This window comes from Eurosta solidaginis, chromosome X, assembly GCF_040869045.1.
Source record: "Eurosta solidaginis isolate ZX-2024a chromosome X, ASM4086904v1, whole genome shotgun sequence".
In the NCBI taxonomy this organism is placed as follows: Eukaryota; Metazoa; Arthropoda; class Insecta; order Diptera; family Tephritidae; genus Eurosta; species Eurosta solidaginis.
In genome coordinates this window covers 43,312,502-43,337,038 of record NC_090324.1, presented here as the reverse complement: position 1 = coordinate 43,337,038, position 24,537 = coordinate 43,312,502, and the positions used below count along the sequence as shown (strand labels likewise).

The 24,537-nt window shown below is 37.8% G+C and overlaps 1 protein-coding gene across 5 annotated transcripts in view; it reads left to right on the top strand.

The window, feature by feature from the left end:
• LOC137235429 (membrane-associated guanylate kinase, WW and PDZ domain-containing protein 3) overlaps window positions 1–24,537 on the top strand; it is a 512,969-nt gene that overhangs the window by 384,820 nt on the left and 103,612 nt on the right. The window lies entirely within an intron of this gene.

The following is a 24,537-nucleotide window of genomic DNA, read 5'->3' as shown; positions in this document are numbered from 1 at the left end:
CGATATGGGTATCAAAATAAAGGTATTAATGAGGGTTTTAAAAGGGAGTGGTGGTAGTTGTGTAGGTGGTCGCCTTTTCGAGATATCGCCATAAAGGTGGACCAGGGGTGACTCTAGACTTTGTTTGTACGATATGGGTATCAAGTGAAAGGTGTTAATGAGTCTTTTTAAAAGGCAGTGGGCCTTAGTTCTATAGGTGGTCGCCTTTTCGAGATATCGCCACAAAGGTGGAGTAGGGGTGACTTTAGAATATGTTTGTACGATATAGGTATCAAATGAAAGGTGTTAATGAGTATTTTAAAAGGGGGTGGGGCTTAGTTCTATAAGTGAACGCCTTTTCGATATATCGCCATAAAGGTGGACCAGGGGTGACTCTAGAATGTGTTTGTACGATACGGGTATCAAATTAAAGGTATTAATGAGGCTTTTAAAAGGGAGTGGTGGTAGTTGTATAGGTGGTCTCCTTTTCGAGAAATCGGCATAAAGGTGGACCATGGGTGACTTTAGAAAGCGTTTGTACAATATGGGTATCAAACGAAAGGTGTTAATGAGTATTTTAAAAGGGCGTGGGGCTTAGTTCTATAGGTGGACGCATTTTCGAGATATCGCCATAAAGGTGGATCAGGGGTGACTCTAGAATGTGTTTGTATGATATGGCTATCAAATTAAAGGTATTAATGAGGCTTTTAAAAGGGAGTGGTGGTAGTTGTATAGGTGGTCGCCTTTTCGTGATATCGGCATAAAGGTGGACCAGGGGTGCCTCTAGAATTTGTTTGTACGATATGGGTATCAAATGAAAGGGGTAATGAGCATTTTAAAAGGGAGTGGGACTTAGTTCTATAGGTGGACTCCTTTTCGAGATATCGCCATAAAGGTGGACCAGGGGGACTCTAGAATTTGTTTGTACAATATGAGTATCAAACGAAAGGTTTTAATGAGTATTTTAAAAGGGGTGGGGCTTATTTCTATAGGTGGACGCATTTTCGAGATATCGCCATAAAGGTGGACCATGGGTGACTCTAGAATATGTTTGTACGATATGGGTATCAAATTAAAGGTATTAATGAGGGTTTTAAAAGAGAGTGGTGGTAGTTGTATAGGTGGTCGTCTTTTCGAGATATCGGCATAAAGTTGTACCAGGGGTGACTCTAGAATGCGTATGTACAATATGGGTATCAACCGAAGGGTGCTAATGAGTATTTTAAAAGGGAGTGGGCCTTAGTTCTATTGGTGGACGCCTTTTCGAGATATCGCCATAAAGTTGGACCAGGGGTGACTCTAGAATGTGTTTGTACAATATGGGTATCAAACGAAAGGTGTTAATGAGTATTTTAAAAGGGCTTGGGCTTAGTTCTATAGGTGGACGCCTTTTCGAGATATCGCCATAAAGGTGGACCATGGGTGACTCTAGAATGCGTTTGTACAATATGGGTATCAAACGAAAGGTGTTAGTGAGTATTTTAAAAGGGCGTGGGGCTTAGTTCTATAGGTGGACGCCTTTTCGAGATATCGCCATAAAGGTGGACCAGGGGTGACTCTAGAATGTGTTTGTACGATATAGGTATCAAATTAAAGGTATTAATGAGGATTTTAAAAGGGAGTAGTGGTAGTTGTATAGGTGACTACCTTTCGAGATATCGGCATAAAGGTGGACCATGGGTGACTCTAGAATGCGTTTGTACAATATGGGTATCAAACGAAAGGTGTTAATGAGTATTTTAAAAGGGCTTGGGCTTAGTTCTATAGGTGGACGCCTTTTCGAGATATCGCCATAAAGGTGGACCCGGGGGTGACTCTAGAATGTGTTTTACGATATGGGTATCAAATTAAAGGTATTAATGAGGGTTTTAAAAGGGAGTAGTGGTAGTTGTATAGGTGGTCACCTTTTCGAGACATCGGCATAAAGGTGGACCATGGGTGACTCTAGAATGCGTTTGTATAATATGGGTATCAAACGAAAAGTGTTAATGAGTATTTTAAAAGGGAGTGGGCCTTAATTATATAGGTGAACTCTTTTTCGAGATATCGGCATAAAGGTGGACCATGGGTGACTCTAGAATGCGTTTGTACAATATGGGTATCAAGCGAAAGGTGTTAATGAGTATTTTAAAAGGGCGTGGGGCTTAGTTCTATAGGTGGACGCGTTTTCGAGATATCGCCATAAAGGTGGACCATGGGTGACTCTAGAATGTGTTTGTACGATATGGGTATCAAATTAAAGGTATTAATAAGTGTTTTAAAAGGGGGTGGTGGTAGTTGTATATGTGGTCGCCTTTTCGAGATATCGGCATAAAGGTGGACCAGAGGTGACTCTAGAATTTGTTTGTACGATGTGGGTATCAAATGAAAGGTGTTAATGAGTATTTCAAAAGAGGTGATCTTTAGTTCCATAGGTGGACGCCGTTTCAAGATATCGCCATAAAGGTGGACCAGGAGTTACTCTGGAATGTGTTTGTACGATAAAGGTATCAAATTAAAGGTATTAATGAGTATTTTAAAAGGGAGTGGGCCTTAGTTCTATAGGTGGTCTCCTTTTCGAGATATCGCCATAAAGGTGGACAAGGGGTGACTCTAGAATGTGTTTGTACGATATGAGTATCAAATTAAAGGAATTAATGAGGCTTTTAAAAGGGAGTGGTGGTAGTTGTATAGGTGGTCGCCTTTTCGAGATATCGGCATAAAGGTGGACCATGGGTGAATCTGGAATGCGTTTGTACAATATGGGTATCAAACGAAAGGTGTTAATGAGTGTTTTAAAAGGGCGTGGGGCTTAGTTCTATAGGTGGACGGATTTTCGAGATATCGCCATAAAGGTGGACCATGGGTGACTCTAGAATGTGTTTGTATGATATGGCTATCAAATTAAAGGTATTAATGAGGGTATTAAAAGGGAGTGGTGGTAGTTGTATACGTGGTCGCCTTTTCGTGATATCGGCATAAAGGTGGACCAGAGGTGACTCTAGAATGCGTATGTACAATATGGGTATCAACCGAAGGGTGCTAATGAGTATTTTAAAAGGGAGTGGGCTTTAGTTCTATAGGTGGCGCCTTTTCGAGATATCGCCATAAAGTTGGACCAGGGGTGACTCTAGAATCTGTTTGTACGATATGGGTACAGATTAGAGGTATTAATGAGGGTTTTAAAAGGGAGTGGTGGTAGTTGTATAGGTGGTCGCCTTTTCGAGATTTCGCCATAAAGGTGGACCAGGGGTGACTCTAAACTTTGTTTGTACGATATGGGTATCAAGTGAAAGGTGTTAATGAGTCTCTTTAAAAGGGAGTGGGCCTTAGTTCTATAGGTGGTCTCCTTTTCGAGATATCGCCACAAAAGTGGACAAGGGGTGACTCTAGAATGTGTTTGTACGATATGGGTATCAAATTAAAGGAATTAATGAGGCTTTTAAAAGGGAGTGGTGGTAGTTGTATAGGTGGTCGCCTTTTCGTGATATCGGCATAAAGGTGGACCAGGGGTGTCTCTAGAATGCGTATGTACAATATGGGTATCAACCAAAGGGTGCTAATGAGTATTTTAAAAGTTATTGGGCCTTAGTTCTATAGGTGGTCGCCTTTTTGAGATATCGCCATAAAGGTGGACAAGGGGTGACTCTAGAATGTGTTTGTACGATATGGGTATCAAATTAAAGGAATTAATGAGGGTTTTAAAAGGGAGTGGTGGTAGTTGTATAGATGGTCGCTTTTTCGAGATATGGGCATAAAGGTGGACCAGGGGTGACCCTAGAATGCGTTTGTACAATTGTTAATGAGTATTCTAAAACGGAGTTGGCCTTAGTTCTATAGGTGGAGGCCTTTTCGTGATATCGGCATAAAGGTGGACCAGGGGTGACTCTAGAATGCGTATGTACAATATGGGTATCAACCGAAGGGTGCTAATTAGTATTTTAAAAGGGAGTGGGCCTTAGTTCTATAGGTGGACGCCTTTTCGAGATATCGCCATAAAGTTGGACCAGGGGTGACTCTAGAATGTGTTTGTACAATATGGGTATCAAACGAAAGGTGTTAATGAGTATTTTAAAAGGGCGTGGAGCTTAGTTCTATAGGTGAACGCCTTTTCGAGATATCGCCATAAAGTTGGACCAGGGGTGACTCTAGAATATGTTTGGACGATAAGGGTATCAAATTAAAGGTATTAATGAGGGTTTTAAAAGGGAGTGGTGGTAGTTGTATAGGTGGTCGTCTTTTCGAGATATCGGCATAAAGGTGGAGCAGGTGTGACTCTAGAATGCGTTTGTACAATATGGGTATTAAACGAAAAGTGTTAATGAGTATTTTAAAATGGCGTGGGGCTTAGTTCTATAGGTGGACGCCTTTTCAAGATATCGCCATAAAGGAGGACCAGGGGTGACTCTGGAATGTGTTTGTACGACAAAGGTATCAAATTAAAGGTATTAATGAGTGTTTTAAAAGGGGGTGGTGGTATATGTGGTCGCCTTTTCGAGATATCGGTATAAAGGTGGACCAGAGGTGACTCTAGAATTTGTTTGTACGATATGGGTATCAAATGAAAGGTGTTAATGAGTATTTTAAAAGAGGTGATCTTTAGTTCCATAGGTGGACGCCGTTTCAAGATATCGCCATAAAGGTGGACCAGGAGGGACTCTAGAATGTGTTTGTACAATATGGGTATCAAACGAAAGGTGTTAATGAGTATTTTAAAAGGGCGTGGGCTTAGTTCTATAGGTGGACGCCTTTTCGAGATACCGCCATAAAGGTGGACCAGGGGTGACTCTAGAATGTGTTTGTACAATATGGGTATCAACCGAAGGGGGCTAATGAGTATTTTAAAAGGGAGTGGGCCTTAGTTCTATAGGTGGACGCCTTTTCGAGATATCGCCATAAAGGTGGACCAGGGGTGACTCTAGAATGTGTTTGTACAATGTGGGTATCAAACGAAAGGTGTTAATGAGTATTTTAAAAGGGCGTGGGGCTTAGTTCTATAGGTGGACGCATTTTCGAGATATCGCGATAAAGGTGGACCATGGGTGACTCTAGAATGTGTTTGTATGATATGGGTATCAAATTAAAGGTATTAATGAGTGATTTAAAAGGGGGTGGTGGTAGTTGTATATGTGGTCGCCTTTTCGAGATATCGGCATAAAGGTGGACCAGAGGTGCCTCTAGAATTTGTTTGTACGATATGGGTGTCAAATGAAAGGTGTTAATGAGTATTTTAAAAGAGGTGATCTTTAGTTCCATAGGTGGACGCCGTTTCAAGATATCGCCATAAAGGTGGACCAGGAGTGACTCTGGAATGTGTTTGTACGATAAAGGTATCAAATTAAAGGTATTAATTAAGATTTTAAAAGGGAGTGGGCCTTAGTTCTATAGGTGGACGCCTTTTCGAGATATCACCATAAAGGTGGACCACGGGTGACTCTAGAATCTGTTTGTACGATATGGGTATCAAATTAAAGGTATTAATGAGGGTATTAAAAGGGAGTGGTGGTAGTTGTATAGGTGGTCGCCTTTTCGAGATATCGCCATAAAGGTGGACCAGGGGTGACTCTAAACTTTGTTTGTACGATATGGGTATCAAGTGAAAGGTGTTAATGAGTATCTTTAACAGGGAGTGGGCCTTAGTTCTAAAGGTGGTCGCCTTTTCGAGATATCGCCATAAAGGTGGACAAGGGGTGACTCTATAATGTGTTTGTACGATATGGGTATCAAATTAAAGGAACTAATCAGGCTTTTAAAAGAGAGTGGTGGTAGTTGTATAGGTGGTCGCCTTTTCGAGATATCGGCATAAAGGTGGAACATGCGTGACTCTAGAATGCGTTTGTACAATATGGGTATCAAACGAAAAGTGTTAATGAGTATTTTAAAAGGGCGTGGGGCTTAGTTCTATAGGTGGCCGCATTTTCGAGATATCGCCATAAAGCTGGACCAGGGGTGACTCTAGAATGTGTTTGTATGATATGGCTATCAAATTAAAGGTATTAATGAGGGTATTAAAAGGGAGTGGTGGTAGTTGTATAGGTGTTCGCCTTTTCGAGATATCGCCATAAAGGTGGACCAGGGGTGACTCTAAACTTTGTTTGTACGATATGGATATCAAGTGAAAGGTGTTAATGAGTCTCTTTAAAAGGGAGTGGGCCTTAGTTCTATAGGTGGTCGCCTTTTCAAGATATCGCCATAAAGGTGGACAAGGGGTGACTCTAGAATGTGTTTGTACGATATGGGTATCAAATTAAAGGAATTAATGAGGCTTTTAAAAGGGAGTGGTGGTAGTTGTATAGGTGGTCGCCTTTTCGTGATATCGGCATAAATGTGGACCAGGGGTGACTCTAGAATGCGTATGTACAATATGGGTATCAACCGAAGGGTGCTAACGAGTATTTTAAAAGGGAGTGGGCCTTAGTTCTATAGGTGGACGCCTTTTCGAGATATCGCCATAAAGTTGGACCAGGGGTGACTCTAGAATCTGTTTGTACGATATGGGTATCAAATTAAAGGTATTAATGAGGGTTTTAAAAGGGAGTGGTGGTAGTTGTATAGGTGGTCGCCTTTTCGAAATATCGCCATAAAGGTGGACCAGGGGTGACTCTAAACTTTGTTTGTACGATATGGGTATCAAGTGAAAGGTGTTAATGAGTCTCTTTAAAAGGGAGTGGGCCTTAGTTCTATAGGTGGTCGCCTTTTCGAGATATCGCCATAAAGGTGAACAAGGGGTGACTCTAGAATGTGTTTGTACGATATGGGTATCAAATTAAAGGAATTAATGAGGCTTTTAAAAGGGAGTGGTGGTAGTTGTATAGGTGGTCGCCTTTTCGTGATATCGGCATAAAGGTGGACCAGGGGTGACTCTAGAATGCGTTTGTACAATATGGGTATCAAACGAAAGGTGTTAATGAGTATTTTAAAAGGGCGTGGGGCTTAGTTCTATAGGTGGACGCCTTTTCGAGATATCGCCATAAAGGTGGACCAGGGGTGACTCTAGAATGTGTTTGTACGATATGGGTATCAAATTAAAGGTATTAATGAGGGTTTTAAAAGGGAGTAGTGGTAGTTGTATAGGTGGTCACCTTTTCGAGACATCGGCATAAAGGTGGACCATGGGTGACTCTAGAATGCGTTTGTACAATATGGGTATCAAACGAAAGGTGTTAATGAGTATTTTAAAAGGGAGTGGGCCTTAATTATATAGGTGAACTCCTTTTCGAGATATCGCCATAAACGTGGACCAGGGGGACTCTGGAAAGTGTTTGTACAATATGAGTATCAAATTAAAAGTATTAATGAGGGTTTTAAAAGGGAGTGGTGGTATTTGTATAGGTGTTCGTCTTTTCGAGATATCGGCATAAAGGTGGAGCAGGTGTGACTCTAGAATGCGTTTGTACAATATGGGTATCAAACGAAAAGTGTTATTGAGTATTTTAAAATGGCGTGGGGCTTAGTTCTATAGGTGGACGCCTTTTCAAGATATCGTCATAAAGGTGGACCAGGGGTGAATCTGGAATGTGTTTGTACGATAAAGGTATCAAATTAAAGGTATTAATGAGGGTTTTAAAAGGGAGTGGTGGTAGTTGTATAGATGGTCGCTTTTTCGACATATGGGCATAAAGGTGGAGCAGGGGTGACCCTAGAATGCGTTTGTACAATATGAGTATCAAATGAAAGGTGTTAATAAGTATTCTAAAACGGAGTTGGCCTTAGTTCTATAGGTGGAGGCCTTTTCGAGATATCGCCATAAAGGTAGACCAGGGGTGACTCTAGAATGTGTTTGTACAATATGGGTATCGAACGAAAGGTGTTAATGAGTATTTTAAAAGGGAGTGGGCCTTATTTTTATAGGGAGACACCTTTTTGAGATATCGCCATAAAGGTGGACCAGGGGTGACTCTAGAATATGTTTGTACAATATGGGTATCAAACGAAAGGTGTTAATGAGTATTTTAAAAGGGCGTGGGGCTTAGTTCTATATGTGGACGCATTTTCGAGATTTCGCCATAAACGTGGACTATGGGTGACTCTAGAATGTGTTTGTACGATATGGGTATCAAATTAAAGGTATTAATGAGTGTTTTAAAAGGGGTGGTGGTAGTTGTATATGTGGTCGCCTTTTCGAGATATCGGCATAAAGGTGGACCAGAGGTGACTCTAGAATTTGTTTGTACGATATGGGTATCAAATGAAAGGTGTTAATGATTATTTTAAAAGAGGTGATCTTTAGTTCCATAGGTGGACGCCGTTTCAAGATATCAAATTAAAGGTGGACCAGGAGTGACTCTGGAATATGTTTGTACGATAAAGGTATCAAATCGAAGGTATTAATGAGTATTTAAAAAGGAGTGGGCCTTAGTTCTATAGGTGGACGCCTTTTCGAGATATCACCATAAAGGTGGACCATGGGTGACTCTAGAATCTGTTTGTACGATATGGGTATCAAATTAAAGGTATTAATGAAGTTTTTAAAAGGGAGTGGTGGTAGTTGTATAGGTGGTCGCCTTTTCGAGATATCGCCATAAAGGTGGACCATGTGTGACTCTAAACTTTGTTTGTACGATATGGGTATCAAGTGAAAGGTGTTAACGAGTCTCTTTACAAGGGAGTGGGCCTTAGTTCTATAGGTGGTCGCCTTTTCGAGATATCGCCATAAAGGTGGACAATGGGTGACTCTAGCATATGTTTGTGCGATATGGGTATCAAATGAAAGGTGTTAATGAGTATTTTAAAAGGGCGTGGGGCTTAGTTCTATAGGTGGACGCCTTTTCGATATATCGCCATAAAGGTGGACCAGGGGTGACTCTAGAATGTGTTTGTAGGATAAGGGTATCAAATTAAAGGTTTTAATGAGGCTTTTAAAAGGGAGTGGTGGTAGTTGTATATATGAAGGCGTTTTCCAGATATTGACCAAAATGTGGACCAAGGTGACGCAGAACATCATCTGTTAGATACCGCTAATTTATTAATATATATAATAGCACGAACAGTATTCCTGACAAGATTTCAAGGGTTTTTTTATTTCGGCCTGCATAACTTTTTCATTTCATTCTTCTTAATATGGTAGGTGTCAAACCCATTTTACAGAGTTTTTTTCTAAAGTTATATTTTGCGTTAATAAACCAATCCAAATACCATGTTTCATCCCTTTTTTCGTATTTGGTATAGAATTATGGCATTTTTTTCGTTTTTGGTAATTTTCGATATCGAAAAAGTGGGCGTGGTCATAGTCGGAGTTCGGCCATTTTTTATACCAATACAAAGTGAGTTCAGATAAGTACGTGACCTGAGTGTAGTAAAGATATATCGATTTTTGCTCAAGTTATCGTGGTAACGGCCGAGCGGAAAGACAGACGGTCGACTGTGTTTAAAAACTGGGCGTGGCTTCAACCGATTTCGCCCTTTTTCACACGAATAAGTTATAATTTCAGAAACTAAGCCCCTACCAAATTTCACAGGGATTGGTAAATTTTTGTTCGACTTGCATTAAAAGTATCCTAAACAAATTAAATGAAAAAGGGCGGAGCCACGTCCATTTTGAAATTTTCTTTTATTGTTGCATTTTGTTGCACCATATCATTACTGGAGTTGAATGTTGACATAATTTACTTATATACTGTAAAGATATTAATTTTTTTGTTAAAATTTGACTTTAAAAAAATTTTTTTTTAAAAGTGGGCGAGGTCGTTCTCCGATTTTGCTAATTTTTATTAAGCATACATATAGTAATAGGAGTAACGTTCCTGCCAAATTTCATAATGATATCTTCAAAGACTGCCAAATTACAGCTTGCAAAACTTTTAAATTACCTTCTTTTAAAAGTGCGCGATGCCACGCATTGTCCAAAATTTTACCAATTTTCTATTCTGCGTAAGAAGTTCAACTCACCTACCTAGTTTCATTGCTTTATCCGTCTTTGGTAATGAATTATCGCACTTTTTCGGTTTTTCGAAATTTTCGATATCGAAAAATTGGGCGTGGTTATAGTCCGATATTGTTTTTTTTAAATAGCGATCTGAGATGAGTGCTCAGGAACCTACATACCAAATTTCATAAAGATACCTCAAAATTTACTCAAGTTATCGTGTTAACGGACGGACGGACGAACGGACGGACATGGCTCAATCAAATTTTTTTTCGGTCCTGATGACTTTGATATATGGATTCGATCCCTTTATACCTGTACTACAAATCCGTTATCCAATCAAAGTTAATATACTCTGTGAGCTCTGCTCAACTGAGTATAAAAACCATTGTATAAAGCAATATGAGCAAAGCTCGCTAATTAAATACATATGATCATATTGATATAATAGTAACAGCGGAAGTATTGAAAAACAAATACTGTAAAAATACGAACAAATGTTACTAAGCTTTCAAAAAAGCGCCTAAAAATCATGTCCACACTATTAGGAATAAACTACATACAGAGCGTATGTGCCTACATGGTGATTAAAAGGAATAGAAACAAAAAAGGAAACTGTTAGAGACCAATTGTACAGCGAACAACGGGACATTCATATGGCTCAGCAGCTAAAGGCATCTGCCTTTGCACTGATATGAATGTTGGAGATTCGAGTTCAATGCTCAGCTCCCGAAAAGCTAGCTGATGAAGAAGTGAAATTCAGAAACATGTCCTAGTAACCATCGCCATTTGTAAACTTACAATTTTTCTCTAATATCAATAACAAAAACCATTGTATAAAGCAATATGAGCAAAGCTCGCTAATTAAATACATATGACTAATATTTCCCTCTTCCAAAAAATTTAAGAGTAAATTTTCCACAATTACGAATTTATTCCTTAGTAGATTAAGATTTAAATAAAAGGCTACAATGCAAAAACAAAATGGTGTTTTCTTCTTCCTAAAACTTAATCAAATACAGATTTTAATCGAAATTTAAGCTGCTTTCTGAATTTTTTATGCGAAAAATATATATATTTAATTTTTATGTTTTAGTGGTTAGTGTGTTTTGGTGTTGACCTTGCGAAGGAATCGAAATTTAGGTCGGTGTTGCTTACGTCCGTCTGTTTCCTGTCCGAAGTCGTGTCAGCTAATCCCTATTTAACTACCCTGTTTGGCACATATACGGTCAGAGCACTTGCTCCAGCCGTGGTTGCAAAACATCCTATTTTATTAAAACCCTATTCTTCCCACCCCCAGTGGTCAATCGCTGTAAACCTCACATGCAGTTCTTGCTGGAACATCTTCATGGTAGCTTGAGCAGCTTTGCAAAAAAAAAAACGTCTTTAACTGTGCTAGTCTCGACTTCGAATTCCACTTTATCAAAACCCCGTCTATTCAATTGTTACTGAGGTACAAATCGCTTCACCGACTCGGAAAGTGATGCTACCCTCGTAACCCTAACATGTCCGATAGAAGGAAAAATATAGTGCAAACAAAAGTTAGTAGGAAAATAAGAAAAATACGAATAGCGAAAAGTTAGTTTAGATCAAAATAGTAAGCGGTGCTGGGAAATTGAAATTAATGTTTGGGTTATATTTTGAAAATAAAAAAAAAAACTGAAAGAAATATTAGTAGAGAGAAATGTGAGAAAAACTAAAATATGATCGGGATATTGCGTTGGGCGCCATTGTAATGTAACTGCTTGGTCCAGGGCGAGAAGGGTGGGGGGTAGGCATGGTGCTAGCCCGGCTGAGGCTCGTCGGCATTGAGGCACGGTTCTTGCCACCTCCCTCGACCCACAGTCACAAAAACAAGATTATTGATATCATGCCTAGATGAGAAAAATATAGGGACCTGTAGAAGACAAGGAGAAAGAAAAGGAGAAGAAAGTAAGCGGGAGAAGACCGTCCGTATCAGGTGGAGTCATTCCACCCCTCTTGTTCATGAGGCATGAACAACCTTGAACTCCACTTTAACTCCGATAGTCGAGTGGAGTTCCCTTATCCTGACGTTCGTCCGTCTGTGATGGTCTGATCTAAATTATCGTCCGTCAGTAAGTTGCAACACCTAACTCATTCCTACTATGCCACAAGGGCAACACCCACACTAACACACAAAAAAACTTGGGGGCCAGCATTTTTCCTGGCATTGTTTCAACCAATAAATTCAAAATGACTCATTTCCTCTTCATACAATTTTATTTTTACAAATTCTCTGTTTACTTATATACAAGGGATTTGTATTGGTAATTCTAAATTCTATTATTTCTTATTCTGGTATACACTCAACCAAAATAACCAAAAGAAAGAGGTTCCGAAACCCTTACATATAATTTTTAAAGTAAAAAAATCAAATAGATAACATAAAAATAATAATACCCATGACGGGAAAACCCTTTACTTAAAATCTATATTAAGCAATAGTTAAAGCGATCAATTAAATATGTGCATACGATTATATTGGGCAAAGAAGCATAAAAAAAGAGAGATTATTACAGCGTTATATACATAAAGATTACCATTCACTATATAACCATTCACTTACTCATCTCCCCATGCTCATATGCAGTCAAGGTACTAAGGCTGTAGCAGCGGGAGCTGAAAAACATGAGAAATAAAGAGAAAAAAATCCCTATTCCATGTACTTTTGTACTATTATATACTATAACCTCATTGAATCTTTAGATCCGGTGTATGAAAGTTAAAATACGCATGCACATTTTTTTGCGCTCGTGCTAACTAATAAAAAAAAATATTTAATAAAAAATAAATAAAAAGTTAAAATAATCGCGGGTTAAGTGTGAAGTGTACAGTGGAAATATATTGTTCGATACAAAAACAAGTGGTTACAACGAAAAGTGGTGTACCAACGACCAAATTTCTTAGGAAAGAACAAGGACGGTGCCACGCGTGTTTGAGGCAGTTCCTTTTTTTCTTATAGAAATCTTTAGTCAAGAAAAATAAGTATAGAAAATTACAAAAAAAGTAAAAGAATATAAAAATTATCAATATATAGTGAAAGAAGATTCACGTGTGCCTACGGATTAGGGTGTGAGAAAAAAAGCAAACTCGCAAAAAAAAAGATTTCAGAAAAGAAAAGAAACTAATATAATATATAAAATAAAGCAATTATGCAAAACAAAATCCTATATACATATGTGTGATGAAAAAGGTGTGTGAAGTGAATAATTTGTATGAGTGTTTTTGGGTTATTGAAATATGTATGTATATAAAAATGAGAAAAATCAAACAATATAAATTACAATTCAGAAGAATATTTCATATATATAGGGATTTCAGGCAAATTAAAAAAAAAACCAACTTATAATCTAAAAAAAATATTTTTAAACCAAAATAAAAACTAAAGAATATTCTCGGTCTCCTCCGTGGTGGTGTGATGTTGTCGCATTTGCGGCGAGTTCGATGATATAATGAGTCCGCTCTCTACTTTTGGGCTCTTCTCACCACAGCCCTGCTGATGCAGCAGTCCACACCAGCGACTGGCTAAATATAACTCACCGCTTTTAGTTGTTCGCGATATGATGTAACGTGACGTGATATCGTGATACGATGTGATGTGATGTGGCCTGATGTGATGTGCAGTGATGTGATGTCATCTCTTTGCGTGTGTTTTAGTTGGTTTTTGGAAAATGGTCTTCCACCTGCTAATAGTTTTGGTTGTTTTTGGGCTTACCGTGTGTTTTGGTGGATTGTTGGAATTACTGAATGTTGGTACTATTCCTTGTTGGAATGCTTTCGTATCAGAGATGTGGTCGTGGTGTTTCTAAGTGTTGCGTGGTAGTCGCTGGTGTGGTTGTGATCAGCGGGAGTGGTTGTAAACTGGATGATGTTTAGATAAGATTATGGGTGTATTTATGTATTTGTGGTTGTGATTTTGAATACGAATGTGTGGTTGCTTCCGGGTGTTCCTTGTGGTGTTGATGCTTATATGTCCTTTGGTGTTTGGTTGTGTATGCTGGTGGATGGTATTTGGTGCTTTTGAGATTGGTTGGTCCTTTGTTTGTGTGTATCGGTGTTGGTTTTCGGTGGATTTGTGGTGTATTTGTGTTGAAGCACTGTCGTTGGTATCTCATGTTGTGGAGGCGTGTGTGTTTAGGCGGATAGTTGCAAATCCGTATGGTTGTGCATGTGTAATTGTGCCATATCTTGGTGTGGATCTGAGTGTCTGAAAATTTGTTTTGGGCAAATGGTAGCGTGTTTTATGTGGTACTGTGTGCCCTTCGTGTTCGGTGGGGATAGTTGCACCAACAGGGCTCTGGTGAGAAGAGCCCAAAAGTAGAGAGCGGACTCATCATCTTATCGAATCCGCCGCAAATACGACAACATCACACCACCACGGAGGGGCCGAGAATATTCTTTAGTTTTTATTTTAGTTTAAAAATAATTATTTTAGATTATAAGTTCATTTTTTTAATTTCCTTGCAATCCCTATATATGTGAAATATTCTTCTGAATTGTAGTTTATGTTGTTTGATTTTTCTCATTTTTATATACATACTGAAGAAATCATATATTTATGTATGTTCGTACTTAATTGAAATAATCATTATTTGTTTGACTTGTATTAATTATATGAGTAATCTATGTTCTGAAGCTAAATACAACCCTATAGGCTTTTCGCAAAATATGCATACTTGCAAACACAAATTAGCAACCCCCGTTATATTTCAATGTATAGATTTTTATTTGATGATCGACAGACTTCACTTGGTTTTGAACTTGCGAACTGTTCGGACGTGTGTACACAATATTATTTTGGGCAACACTCCAAGCACTAGCAATTATCCAAAGAACAACAAATACAAATTATTGTACAGCAAGTACTGTATTTTTTTATTTCATTGGACAACGGTAAGCTACAATAGCAAAGCTCCGCATATCAATTTTAGTCGCTTCTGTTTGCATAGCAGAACAACAACAAACGAAGGGTCCCTGCTCGCTGTAGTTACAAAGGAAAATGCGCGCACATTATTGCTTTGGGCAGTACTGCTTTGCTTTTTTTATTACAAGAACTATAATTTACGCCCATCGAGTAGACCCAACGTTTCATTGGCGCCAAACGTGGAGCTACAAACAACGACAAAGCCGAACCAATGGCGACGTTTTCGCCAGAACAATTTAGCCAAATTTTGGTAGCAATATCGGGCAATAGAAAAGGAGGCTCATTTACGGGGTGTACTGGACGTTTCCGTGGAAAATGAAGTCCAGAGGCTGTAGGTGAGTTCCTTGCATCTTTCACCGTTTAGAAAGATATTGAACGAGTTTCCGACGCAGACGCATTGCGCGGAATGCCACTTCTCTTGGAAGATTATGCAGCAACATAGTGGAGTGGGGTGAAAGAAAGCATTACAACATTTGACGAAGCGGTTCATTTAATCCGTACAACATTTTAACCTCCAAATCCGGATTGGAAAATTTTTATTTCAATTTTTGAACAAAAGCAACATGCAAGAGAACCAACCGACAGCTTCGTTTGTAAAAAGCGGCTATTAATTAAACAGCTGAATTAAAGCGTGAGTCGGTACAAATAAGCATGATTTACGAAACCTTGTCCGTTAGGATTCGTGAGCGAGTCCGCCGTGAACTAACACCAACCTTCGAGGAATTATTGAGACATTGCCGTGAAGCAGAAATGCTTTTTCTAGAAGTCACACGAAGTAAACCTGTCGTCACTGACCAGGCGCATGTAGAACACCCAAAGCGATGCTCCTTTTGTCGAGGTCGTGGTCATACCGTCGATATTTTTTTTTTTTTTTTGCCCTCAAGTGGCCCAATGAAACCAGGCTAATCCTGTTCACGCGATCGATTTATATATATATATAATAACTTTTTTTTTTTTTTTTTTTTTATTTTGCCGAGTCTTTGATGGGCAGCGGTTTGTCAAGCGTCACGATCTGAGACTGCTCAGCTACAGAAGAAATTTCATCAGCCAAGCGTAATACTTAAAGAGAACAGAAGCAAACGTATTATACATTAATTTAGAGAGGTGAGAACAATCTTTTTTATAGAAAAAAGGGAGTCCGAGCTATCAAATGTGTTTGAGTGAGAGTTATAATCTTGGCATAAACGCCGAAAAGGTTCATTTTGTTCGAAATTCGTTCTACATTGTTTCAGCAGAAGAGGTTTGAAGTGTCTCGATGTCCGAGAGGGAACGCAAAAGTTCACTTCATTCAGAAGGAATGGGCTCGAAATTGATCCATTTAAAAGTTTTGTCATAAATATCACACCAAGCATTTCCCTTCGACTAGCAAGAGTTGGAAGATTGATAAGCTTTAATCGATTAGTATAAGGTGGAAGATTAGTTAAAGAGTCCCATTGGAAATTTCTTAAGGCAAATAGTAAAAATTGTTTTTGTATTTATTCGAGACTGTCTGCATGGACTTGATAACGCGGATTCCAAATTATCGAGCCGTATTCTAATATTGGCCTAACTAATTTTGTAAAAAGTGCTTTAGTTATGTAAGGGTCGTTAAATTCTTTTGACCACCGTTTAACAAATGCAAAAACACCTTTGCCTTTATTCACTGTAGCATTAATATGAAGATTGAAACTAAGTTTGGAATCCATCATGACTCCCAAGTCAATAAAATTATTTACAGTTTCTAGACTATAGTTGTTAATTGTATATGAAGCTGGTGGCGAAGCTCTCCGAGAAAAACACATGAATTTACATTTTTTGAGATTGAGCGGCATATAATTTACATTGCACCAGGTAACCAAGTGATTGAAATCCATTTGAAGCAAGGAATGTTCCTCAACCGAGGCACATGATTTGAAAAGTTTTACATCGTCTGCGTACATCAAGATTTTTGAGTATTTAATTGTACCAGATATATCGTTTATGAACAACAAGAACAGAATCGGACCAAGATGGCTGCCCTAAGGAACACCAGAAGAAACATTGATGACCCCAGAAAGTGTATTTTTAAAGATTACTTTTTGCGTACGATAACCAAGATACGAAGAAATCCAACATATAAGACGGGGTTGAAAACCGAGTTGACTGAGCTTATGATGTAATGGGTGTGATACTTTGTCGAAAGCTTTACTGAAATCGGTGTAAATTACATCAGTGTGAAGGCCTTTTCTAAATCCATTAGAAACGTGGGTGGTAAATTCTAGTAAATTGGTGATAGCTGATTTGCCCTTACAGAACCCATGCTGCGAGCTTGCAATTATGGGGGAAATAGAGAATGTTAGGTGGTGGGTAACAATAGCCTCAAATAACTTTGGGATAGCGGATAACTTTGCTATGCCCCGGTAGTTTTCTATTGAAGACCTGCTTCCATTTTTATGAAGCGGAATAAGAAAAGATTCCTTCCATATTGTTGGGAAAACGCCATAAATTAAAGATAAATTAAATAAATCTGTTAGCGGCTGATAGATGTTTGCGGCACATTTTTTAAGAAAGTGTGTCGGGATCCTGTCGGGGCCGTATGAATATGATACTTTTAAAGTTTTTAAATAAGATAATACATCTTCTGAAGATATAAATGGAGCTCTGATTGAATAACATGAATCAATATGGTATGGGTATTCATTAGGTGAAACGTTGGTCTCAATAGAGTAATTTGATTTGAAAAATTCCGCAAAGAAGTCGGCGATCTCTTGATCATCGCTGGAAATATTATCTTGGAATTTCATGGATGATGGAAACCCTTTCACCCTGCGTTTAGAGTTTACGAATCCGTAAAATGCCTTCGGGTTGCAAGTTATATTTCTTTTCATTTTACAAAGATAAGCTTTGTAACACTTTTTGTTCAATTGAAAATACTTGCAGCGTAGAATCGAGTACTGTAAGTAATGGTTATGTAAACCCGTCTTTTTGAACAACTTGAAAGATAGAGACTTTTTATTCTTTAAAATTTTCAGCTCTTTATTTTTCAAAAAGACAGTAAATGGTATTGTAAAAGTGAGAAACGCTTTGCTCCACATCAGCATTAAATATTGGCCACACTATTCGAGATAGATCACGATTTAATTTTTTAAAATTGGCCTTCGCAAAGTCGAAGCGATAACTGGAGTCGTATCGTTTATTTCCGCTGTTACAAGCATAATTTACAACTTCGTAAACTATTTTGAGGGAAGGGTGGTAAGCATCTTCAGGTTCAATAATGGGTTCGCATCGACTAATGGAATATTTAGATTCATCATCCACAAAGGCTAAATCTAACACTCTTCCGAATTTATTCGATTGGATGTTGATTTGTTGAAGGCACAGCTCAGACATTCCGTCTAGAAATTCATTGTTGGAAGACTTTGACGAAACTGGTACGATATTAAAGTCAGAGATGCACCATGATATGTGTGGCATATTGAAGTCAACCAAGACAATAATGGAATCGGAAGGCTTTAGCATCGAATTAACAGTTCTTAGCAAGGAAATGTGATTCATATAAACGGACAGTTCAGAAGATGGCGGGATATAACAGATGGCCAAATAAATGTGGATATTTGCTAGTTGTGTGCGTATGCACAAGAACTCAGTTGTATCGGTGGCGGTTACGCAAATCTCTTCAGATGGTATTGAAGAGTGTACAGCAAGCAGAACCCCACCTCCAACCCTGTTCAGGCGGTCATTTCGATATATCTGATAGTCATTACAGAGGATCTCTGAGTTAAAAACATGAGGTTTCAGCCAGGTTTCGGTTAAAGCAATTATATCGTAGCTTGAGTTAAATGATTTTAAAAACAGTTCTGTTAACTTGGTGTTTAAACCTCTAACATTTTGGTAAAGTATATCTAAAGCAGATTTTTCGTTCAGTTTTTTGACTCAGTGTTATTAACAGGGATCTTTGCCAAGTTTGGAACACTCTTATTCCGCCTATATTCAAATTCCCGCACAAGTGCCCCAGAGGGCCAAAAATCGTTACTCAAGATAGTGTCAAAATGGTCAATAGGTACATCTAATCTAAAGGAAGATACGTTTCTTTCATAACTAAAATTAAATTTCCGAATTGTTACGTCATGGGTTTTCCTTTTTGAGAAGATATACGATTTCAGATCCTCCTCAGTAGTATCCCTCTCGAATCTTGACACGAATATCGATTTTTTAGGAGGGACTACAACCAACTTCCTAGTTCCAGGCTCAGTCGCCTGAGAACGGTTTGCAGGTTCAATATTTTTTCTAGCTGCTAGTTTTGTTGGAGGTGCCTTTGATGTTGAAGGCTCTACGGTAAGAGGACTTGGAGATGCTAAGTTTATTAATTCTATCGTGCTAGGTGTAGGAACGATTGGGTTCTGGATGTTTTGAACGGGGTCTAGGGTCAATACGCCAGCCGAGACATCAGTTCGTTTTCGTTTGCTGTCACGACTGTCGCTGTTAGCATTAGCAGCTGAATCGGTAATACATTTGAAAGTTTTAAACAAGTTTTCATAATACTTGAATTTATCCCCTAATGTAGAAAGTTCCTTACCGATTTCGGAGAATGCGTTTCGGGTATGTTTGAAAAGCTTAAAAAGATCCACTTCGGTGGATCTGCATTTCAAGCACGACCAACGCACACCCTTGTTATCGTTGATCGCATCACACACCCTTGCTGTCAAACTAGCGCACTTCATATGAGCAAGCTCATCACAAAGCCAGCACGACACGAAACGCTCAGTATCACCTTTCAATTGGCAGTTAACAAAATTGCAAGACATTATAAGTTAAAGTAAAATTGATTAAACAGACGGAGGCAGTGAAAATAGTTTGGAGATCACAGTAAGAAAATCACTGTTTGAGCAGTTTGAAGATCACTGTATGAGCAGTTTAAGATCGCTATTAACTGACGCTTAACAACACACAATGCAAACAGCTGTGGCAGTGAAAAGAAAATGAAGTAAATGTGCACGAGCAAATAACAATTGAAAACTGAAAATATATAAATGCCAATCAAATGCAACAACAAATATGCAAAGTGACTCGGCAAATATGTATGTATGTATGGATATACACACTTTATCAATTATTTTTAAGATACAATTTATTTTAGTAAAGAAAAGGTGAACTTTAAATTGCCAATGCAGTACACAACGTATTTACACTTATTTTTAGCACAATAATTATTTAAACAAACAAATTTATTGATTTAAGACAAAATAAGGCACAGTAGAAATCAAAACACAACTTCACAGCTTGACGTTCGCACTTGTTTGCCGAAAGAAACAACAAAAGCAACAAAATGCGCCACAACTACAAGCCAGTACCTCAGAAGTTGGCGAAACAGCATCACAAAACGCTGCTCAAAAACGTACGGCAGCTTACGGGTGCAGTGTTCCGGGCGATTATCGGTCAAACTGTGTAAAATATAGTGAAAGAAATAAAGAAAGTCCACAATATCTGGCATTTAACAATGTTTCCACAACAGGTTTTGGTAGACCGAACACGTCTGTTCATGTAGAGAGAAGCCGCCAAAGGAAAATTCGACTACTTTCTCTACCGTATGCCACTAAAAACCGTACACTCATTGGTGCAGATTTTATGGAACAATCCAATATTGTTTTAAATATGGCGCAAAAATTCTGGTATTTCGCTGATGAACCAAACGTTAAATACGAGTTTGTTAAATCCAATGATGCCAGCCAGCTTCTTGCACTAGATATTGCAGGAGAATACATTGTAACGAATTTAAAGAAATTTCGCTTATTCCAAATCTTCTGCTAACGTTCGAATCGCTTAACTGTTGAATAAATCACTCCAATATGCAATAATGCAAAAATGGTCTTTATTAGAATACTTAAAAGTACTTCACAATAACACTTAACTTCACAACCAATAGCGTACTTAAATAAAACTGATTACTGCGTACTCAGCTTTAACCCCTCTTATACTCTCTGATGTCTCGTTCGCGTAGTTCTAGGCGTTTCTTCTTCTAGAATTTACTACTTGTTTACCAGCTATAAACTTACCAGCTATAAACTACAGATGCATGATTATAGTTTCTCGCATAGCCATATACGCGTGTATATGTGAGTAATAATGATTGTATACTTTTGTGAGTAGCTCAGATATATGCATGTGTTTGTGCGTTTCTCTCCGCTGCTTGTCCTTACATATGTGTAGACACAATGGATGATTTGTTTATGTAGATACAAGTGACTGCTTAGTATCGGCTTAGAGATGATAGTATGCCTTACTGTTGCTAATATTTGTTACAATATTGATGCTTGTAAGGCTTCTGGAGTTAGTGCAGAAGATATGAACACAAAATATAAATTTTTTGACCTCGTATCCTAGAAATAGGTACTCTTGGTAAACCCGCTGGAAGAATGCTTCGAAACAATCAGTAGCTTACAATTTTAAAAGAAACTGATGCCAGCGGTTACGCACTTTGGGCAGTTTTGCTGCGGGTGCGGGTCCTAGCGAACTCCCGATAGAGCATGCCAGTAGATATTATCTAAAGCCGAACAAAATTATTCAACCAAAGAGCAAGAACGAAAGCAACACGATGCCAACAACGGCAGTCCTAATTCAAAACGACGTGAACATAACGTGTTTGAAATAGGAGCAAAATTACTGGTTACCACACATGTTCTGAGGAATGCAAGTAAAGGGGTGACGGCAAAGTTCGCTTCTAAACGTGATGGCCTATACACCATTATAGAACGAAAAGGGGCAACAACGTATGTTATTGCGCATGAAGATGACTTACAATAACCACTTGGTATGTATCACGCATCCGCCCTCACTCCCTATCAAAGCGTGAAAGATGCAACAGAGGCACCACAACGTTATTCGTCATCGAGGAAGACCTCGCAGCAACTGAAACAATCATATATTTATGTATGGTCGTACTTAATTGAAATCATCATTATTTGTTTGACTTGTATTAATTATATGTTACCCCAGTAGTTGTAATAGATTAATCTATGTTCTGAAGCTAAATACAACCCTGTCAGGTTTTCGTAAAATATTTATATTATAATATTCAATGCATAATTGCAGACACAAATTAGCAACCCTCGTTATATTTCAATGTATATATTTTTATTTGATGATCGACAGACTTCGCTTGGCTTTGAGCTTGCGAACTGTTCAGACGTGTGCCACAATATTATTTTGGGCTACACTCCAAGCACTAGCAATTATCCAAAGATTAATAAATACAAATTATTGTACAGCAAGTACTGTATTCTTTTTATTTCACTGGACAACGGTAAGCTACAATAGCAAAGCACCACAAATTAATTTTTAGTCGCTTCTGCTTGCATAGCAGAACAACAACAAACGAAGGGTCCCTGCTCGCTGTAGTTACAAAGGAAGTGCACGCACATTATTGCTTTGGGCTGTACTCCTTTCTTTTTTTTATTCATGAACTATAATTTACGCCCATCGAGTAGACCCAACGTTTCAATACATATTTTTTTTATACATATTTCACTTACCCAAAAACACACATACAAATTATTCACTTCACACACCTTTTTCATCACACATATGTATATAGGATTTTTTTGCATAATTGCTTTATTTAGTATATTAGTATTAGCTTCTTTTCTTTTCTGAATTCTTTTTATTTTTGCGAGTTTGATTTTTTTTATGTTTTTTTTTCTCACACCCTAATTCATAGGCACACATGAATCTTCTTTCACTATCTATTGATAATTTTTTATATTCTTTTACTCTTTTTTCGTAATTTTCTTTACTTCGTTTTCTTGATTAAGGATTTCTATAAGAAAAAAGAAGGATCTACCTCAAACACGCGTTGCACCTTCCTTGTTCTTTCCTAAGAAATTTGGTCATTGGTAAACCACTTTTCGTGGTAAACACTTGTTTTTATATCGAACAATATATTTCCACTGTACACTTCACACTTAACCCGCGATTATTTTAACTTTAAATTTTTTTTAATAAATATTTTTTTTATTAATTACCACGAGCGCAAAAAAATGTGCATGCGTATTTTAACTTTCATAAACCGGAACTAAAGATTCCATGAGGTAATAATATATAATAGTACAAAAGTACATGGAATAGGGTTTTTTCTCTTTATATCTTTCAGCTCCCGCTGCTACAGCCTTGGTACTTGGACTGCAAATGAGCATGGGGAGATGAGTAAGTGAATGGTTATATATAATGAATGGTAATCTTTATGTATATAACATTGTCATAATCTCTCTTTTCTTATACTTCTTTGGACACCGCTTATTTATTAATATATATAATACCACGAACAGTATTCCTGACAAGATTTCAAGGGTTTTTTATTTCGCCCTGCATAACTTTTTCATTTCATTCTACTTAATATGGTAGGTGTCACACCCATTTTACAAAGTTTTTTTCTAAACTTATATTTTGCGTTAATAAACCAATTCAAATACCATGTTTCATCCCTTTATTCGTATATGGCATTTTTTTCGTTTTTGGTAATTTTCGATATCGAAAAAGTTGGCGTGGTCATAGTCGGAGTTCGGCCATTTTTTATACCAATACGTATAAAATACGTTTAAAAGTGGGCGGTACCACGCCCATTGTCCAAAATTTTACTAATTTTCTATTCTGCGTAATAAGTTCAACTCACCCACCAAGTTTCATCGCTTTATGCGTCTTTGGTAATGAATTATCGCACTTTTTCGGTTTTTCGAAATTTTCGATATCGAAAAAGTGGGCGTGGTTATAGTCCGATATTGTTCATTTTAAATAGCAATCTGAGATGAGTGCTCAGGAACCTACATACCAAATTTCATAAATATACCTCAAAATTTACTCAAGTTATCGTGTTAACGGACGGACGGACGAACGGACGGACATGGCTCAATCAAATTTTTTTTCGGTCCTGATGATTTTGATATATGGAAGTCTATATATATATCTCGATTCCTTTATACCTGTACAACCAACCGTTATCCAATCAAAGTTAATATACTCTGTGAGCTCTGCTGAACTGAGTATAAAAACCATTGTATAAAGCAATATAAGCAAAGCTCGCTAATTAAATACATATGATCATATTGATATAATAGTAACAGCGGAAGTATTGAAAAACAAATATTGTAAAAATACGAACAAATGTTACTAAGCTTTCAAAAAAGCACGCCTAAAAATCATATCCACACTCTCAGGAATAAACTACATAAGAGTGTATGTGCTTACATGGTGATTAAAAGGAATAGAAACAAAAAAGGAAACTGTTAGAGACCAATTGTACAGCGAACAACGGGACATTCATATGGCTTAGCAGCTAAAGGCATCTGCCTTTGCACTGATATGAATGTTGGAGATTCGAGTTCAATGCTCAGCTCCCGAAAAGATAGCTGATGAAGAAGTGAAATTCAGAAACATTTCCTAGTAACCATCGCCATTTGTAAACTTACAATTTTTCTCTAATATCAATAACAAAAACCATTGTATAAAGCAATATGAGCAAAGCTCGCTAATTAAATACATATGACTAATATTTCCCTTTTCCAAAAAATTTAAGAGTAAATTTTCCACAATTACGAATTTATTTCTTAGTAGATTAAGATTTAAATAAAAGGCTACAATGCAAAAACAAACTGGTGTTTTTTTCTTCCTAAAACTTAATCAAATACAGATTTGAATCGAAATTTAAGCTGCTTTCTGAATTTTTTTATGCGAAAAATATATATATTTAATTTTTATGTGTTAGTGGTTAGTGTGTTTTGGTGTTGACCTTGCGACGTCCGTCTGTTTCCTGTCCGAAGTC